Source organism: Miscanthus floridulus, chromosome 9, assembly GCF_019320115.1.
Source record: "Miscanthus floridulus cultivar M001 chromosome 9, ASM1932011v1, whole genome shotgun sequence".
Lineage (NCBI taxonomy): Eukaryota > Viridiplantae > Streptophyta > Magnoliopsida > Poales > Poaceae > Miscanthus > Miscanthus floridulus.
In genome coordinates, this window is record NC_089588.1 from 77,535,620 (window position 1) to 77,541,348 (window position 5,729).

Genomic DNA, 5,729 nt, shown 5'->3' on the forward strand with positions numbered 1-5,729 from the left:
TCATCTGTTGTCGCCACAGTTGACGAACTGGTAGTTGACGGTGAGGTGGCCGGCATTGATGCCCTGGCCGTCGGTGTCGAGCAGCTTGAACATCGTGTCGTAGTCCAGGTCCAGCCCGTCGTTGCTGCACTGGTCCACGATTCCAGATGTCAACGGGGAATTCCCCGTCGGGGAGTGCCTCCCCATCCCCGTCCCGTGGGGAAGAAAATTCCCCATCCCCATCCCCGTCAAGTGCCACGGGGGAGTCTGCATACCATCCCCGCCCCCGTGATTTCTGACGGGGATAACTTCAGTCCCGTTTAATCTTCCGTGGGGGTAGAATTCATACAATCCCCATCCTCTAATGGGTGAATTTCCCGCGGGGATTCGGGGAACGGGGCCCGTTGACATATATATCCACGATCCTCACCGTGAGCGACGCCCCCGTCGCCGTGTTCGTCACCTGTGTACATGTGCGAAAAGCATCGATCCATGAGTAACAATCGACAGTAATTCATCAGGGGTAACTAGCTAGATCAATGCCTGATCTTACCAGGAGACACTGCCCGCACGTGGCCTGGCCTGTGGGGCCAGCGGGCCCACAGAAGGCGGTCCAGCTGTACTTGCTGCGCCACGACAGCGGCTGGCCGGCGTCCCACGTGGCGCAGTACGTCCCACTTAGGTCCCAGTTGTTCTGCGCCGGGTTGTAGAAGTCGTAGGTGGCGCGCACGCCGGACGCCTGCTGCGCCGTCGCCATGGCCGCCGCCGCGCACCCGCCAGCGCCGGCTTCTTGCCGACTGTCGTCATCTTGGCCATGGAATTGCAGCCGATGGTGAGGTTGCTCTGATTCTTGATACTAGCTTAATTGCTGCTAACAGAGGACGTATATGTAGCTACTTACTTCGACGAGCGAGATATGCGCCCCCCCCCCCCCCACCTCAAAAAAAAAATATAGAGATACAGGTGCCGAGAGAGCAGTGCACTACTGACTACTATTCTTCTCGTCCGAAATTTGCGCCAAAACTGTGCTGAAATCGTCTTGCATGCAAATCTACGTTCTAGATGCATGCATGCATGGACGACCTAGCTTCCTCGAAGTTGAATCTGACAAGCAACGGCACTGGCATATGCCTCGGAATTCGACGAGCCAGTTGCCAACATTGACCGGGGCAGCAGATAGCCTAGCCCAACGGAGATAAGAACACGAACACGTAACCCTAAATAATGGGTTGTATTGTATGCATAGCACGCACGCAGCTGGTATACAATTTTTTACCGACATACAATTTTTATCTGTGTAATGACCGGGGCAGCGTGGCTTCCATCGGGCGTGGTCTACACCGAGCAACTGTGCAGCCAGGCTGCATACAATTTTTTACCGACAGGAGAGTAGTGTTAATATATGGCTCATATGCTCTTCATTGTGGTTTTTTACCGACTTGGTAGCAATTATTTGACTTTCAATTAATCAGTGGTCTTTTGAAGTTTAAATCTGGATATTTTACATGATTTTGTGAAACAATAACAGTTGCTTCATATGGGACCGCCACTACTACAATAAGCATTGGCAGGGACGGCTGGCCATGGTTTGTAGAGGCGGCTCGGCCAGCCGCCCCTACCATACCGTCTCTATATATCATGTATTTGTAGGGGCGGTTTTCAGACCGTCCTTATAAATCGATTTGTTACCAGCCGCCCCTACAAATAAATTTGTAGGAGCGGTTCAGTCTAGAACCGCTCCTATAATACATTTTTCCGTATTTTTTTTAAAATTTACAATTCAAATTCGACCATAACACACACACACACACACACACATATATATTTCAAATCTGACTAGAACACAAATTAACATTGGATGCATTCAAACTTCAAAATCTTTCGTACAGACGTAAGCTTTCATACATAAAGCTAAACAACTATGGATTCAGTAGTGGATTAGCACTACACAGATGTTCTGCCGAATGTGTCATTACACAGATGTGAATATCTAATATCAACTGCACCCTGTGATGTAATCACCTGGGTCAATTAGTATTAATTGTCTATACTCTCAGGTCCCAAGTCTAGTTTTCTCTGCCAATGGCAACTCAACAAACGGACAACTCTTGAACTTCATCAACTGTACAAAGGAAGCGATCAAATCATGTATCTGTTTTGTAGAGTTGTAGCTAGCAATTCAAAGGCGAGGTAATCACAGCAGCTTCATACCAGCAAGTTGGGCTCCAAAGTTAGCTTGAACGTCAGCATCCGAATTGAATTCCTGTGTAACAAACAACTTTGAGTAACAATGTTTTCAAGGATTAGTTGCCAGTAAGTCCCGGAGAAAACACGAAATGTAATTGAAATCTAGAGTTTATATATGTGCCTGCCGTGCTAACAGATCAAATTTAGAGTTCCTGCTCGAGAGGTATTCAGAGGGCTGCTGAAAATCACCATCTTTTCTTAACCGCTAAATTAAACTAGGAAACTCTTTCAAATCGATAGAGCTATCAACCTAGATGTTTTCAGGTCATAAAGATTGATGAAATTCTGGAATAAATATGTTAACTAGCACCTGACGTTGGGACAACTGGAAGCAACAACCTTGATCATCATTTGCCACTCCATCCATTCTGAACTAATGCTATGCTAATGTCTAGCTAACACGTGTTGTACCACGAATCTAGCAGTAAATGTGAACAAGGCCAAATGACAATGGAAAATGTGAGACCTACCCTCAAAACATGGTTGATTTGAAATGTAAGAAATGTTTCCTTTAGTTCCTTGGCTATATCACACAACACAACCATATTATCATCACTCCTAGCATGGCAGTCACCTCGATCCTGCTCCAGAAATCATAAATGTTACTCTTGTTATGAAATAGTTGAATGTTGATAGAAGCCATAACAAAATAAGTACAGAACAAATCAGGCAAGAAGCCAGAAGTAAGCATATTTCATTCATATACACACTTCACTATCAGGTAATGTTTCCAGATCAGTAGCTTTGGGATGCTCTGACGGTCTTGTTTCTTCAGAAAATGTTAGTTAGTGTGAGTAAACAAGATAATTGTCCAATACTACATATAAGAGTGTAATGGACAACGTAATACAAATCTAGAGATGCACATGGGCCAATGATGCGCTTACTACAAGACACGATAGGAAGGACCATGAGGTGTACACCAGCAGACCTAATAATTTCTATAAAAAAACAAGTCAGTAGTAAGCATGATGCATGTAAAACACAAAAAAGATTAGTAAAAATCAACACAAGAATAGACTATAAGGATGCATCCGATGGTAAACTTAAAAACAACATCTGAGACACAAATGTCACTATGTCAGGGCAAGGCAAGCAAAACCATGCTGAACTATACTCATTCAGATTAACTTCATAATTGAAAATGAAACTAAAAATTATGTTGCTGGTAGAAACACATCATTATCCAATTTTCTAGAATCTGACCTAACACTGATGGTAGGAAAGAGAATGGAACATAAATGCTTAAACTAGAAACATATAGAGACGAAAAGGGCCTATTAAGATAAGTCTATTTCAGGTGTACGTGCTCTCATGAATGATCAGGAGAAAAAGGTGTTAGATTAGTCTCTAATCCCAAACTGGGCCTAACGGCTCAGTTGGGCCTTTGATCCATGCTCTGATCGAGGGTGCCCAGCCCACTATGGCTGAAGGGCCCCTGTCACACTGCGCTATATATAGAGGTGGGGGCCGATGGCTCTGAGTACGAGGTTTACCGTAAGTCGAGCTCCCCACCAAAACCTAAACCCTAATCTCGATCAAAGAGGGGCGCAGCCAGTGACGGGAAGCCATCAGCCGCCCCGCCCCGCTCCACTGATGTCGATGACTTCATTGACCTCTTCCCCGAACATCGTTGCTCGTGCGCAGACTTCACCGACGAATGAGATGGCAGCTTCTAGACCATCTCCCTCTGCGGTGTTAGGTTTGACACGTTCTTCTTCTATTCCTGTCTATCTTTCTACTCTCGATATCGCATTCACAGTAAAGAGAACTCGCTAGACCTAACCCTAGATAATCATTTCGATCTCAACAATGGTATCAGAGCCTCACGGGTATAGATCTAGCCTATCCAAACCATCTGTCTAGATGTAGATCATGTCAGGGGTAAGAAACAGATTAGACCCGTTTGGATCTGAGAAGAGAAGAGGGTCACCGAACCTGAACCCTAATCGGGTGAAGAACAGAGAAAAGAAAGGGGTCTCGGCACGCGAAGTCAAACCCTAACCCACGAATCAAACTCGGGGAAGAAGAACAGTGAATGAAACCCTAACCCTAACCAAACCCTAATCTCGATCCTAACCCCATCCCCAACCCTAAATCGGATAGATTCGAGATGAGAAGAAAGGAAAATCAAATCAGAGAAGAAAAGGGGAAGGAGAAGAGGCCTACCTCACCACTGCATCGCGCTGCTGCCTCGTCGGTGTGTGGGCGCGTGCCCTGGCCAAGGGTGCCGTAGCCAGGCCACTCAATGGCGGCGCGCTCACCCGCTGGGGAGCATGCGCGTCGGCGAGAGGGCCGGCAACGGCACCGTCATCGTCTCACTCCATGCCGTCGCGAGGATGAGACAAAGAAGGAGGAGAAGCGACCGGGTCAGATTTAGGGTTTCGGAGGGCACCGCTGCCTAGACCACTCGATGGTGGCGTGCTCACCTGCTGGGGAGCGCGCATGCCAACGAGGGGACCGGCGACGGCGCTGTCTTTGCATTTTCTTTCACTCGGTTGCTCGCTGCTACTACGCTGAGGAGAGAAAGGAGCGAGGTGAGGAAGAGAATGGGCTAGGGTTTCATAGGGGTCACCGCGGCATCGGTTTTTATGTTCCCGATCCACGCGCACGGCCGTTGGATCTGGATGAACGGACGAGCACGATTGGACCAAAATCGACCCAGGCGAGCGAGCGCAGCGGGCGACTTTGCTGGCCTAGGCCTAGGTTGTGGCCTAGGTGCGGGGAGGTACCACGAGCGCGCGCGCGTGGGCTGCTGTGGCAGGCCGGGCCACACACTGTTGCTGCTGGGCCGGTTACTGTTGCTACATACCTAGCCAGAATGAACAGTAAATAAAGTTTTGAGTTTATTTAATGTTCAAAAGTAGATTTCGATGAATTTTATCTAGTTTAATATCTCTGTTAAAATTTGAACCAATGGGATAATTTTTTAGAGAATATTTGAGAAAATTCTAATGCTTCTGAAAAGTAGATAATGAATTTTTTCATGTTTCCGTTGCTAAAGAAATAGTTTATTCTTCAGTTATTTTGAACCAACGTGATATTTAATTAGAGAAAAAGAGATTTTGACATGATTATGATGTTGTTATTTTCTGACCAACGATGTTAATAACAATATCGTAATTTTAATGATTTTATGCATTATTTTTATTTCTGCCCAACAGTGATGTAGATTTAATGTATAAACAGTTGTATGTTTTAATTGTGTTTTTAGATGGATACAACTTGATGAGTTTTATCAAAGAGATCTCCACTCTCAAAGGTGACAACTACATAGAGTGAAAGAAAAAGATTGACCTAGCCTTCATCTTAGCTGAGGTGGATTGGGTAGTCACCTCACCGTGTCCCATTGAGCCTGTGGCACCGGTGAGGGAGACAAACGAGACTGATGCCGCTTGGGCAACTAGAGAGAGGGAGTTTGAATCCCAAAAGATGTCTTATGACCTTGAGCATAGGAAGTGGATCACTGCCAACAAGAAATGTTTGGCTGTAATAAAGAACAC

At 46.0% G+C, this 5,729-nt stretch overlaps 1 pseudogene; it reads right to left on the bottom strand.

Moving 5' to 3' along the window:
- On the bottom strand, positions 1–795 carry LOC136480116 (barwin-like; annotated as a pseudogene).
- Between the last annotated feature and the right edge of the window lie 4,934 nt (positions 796–5,729).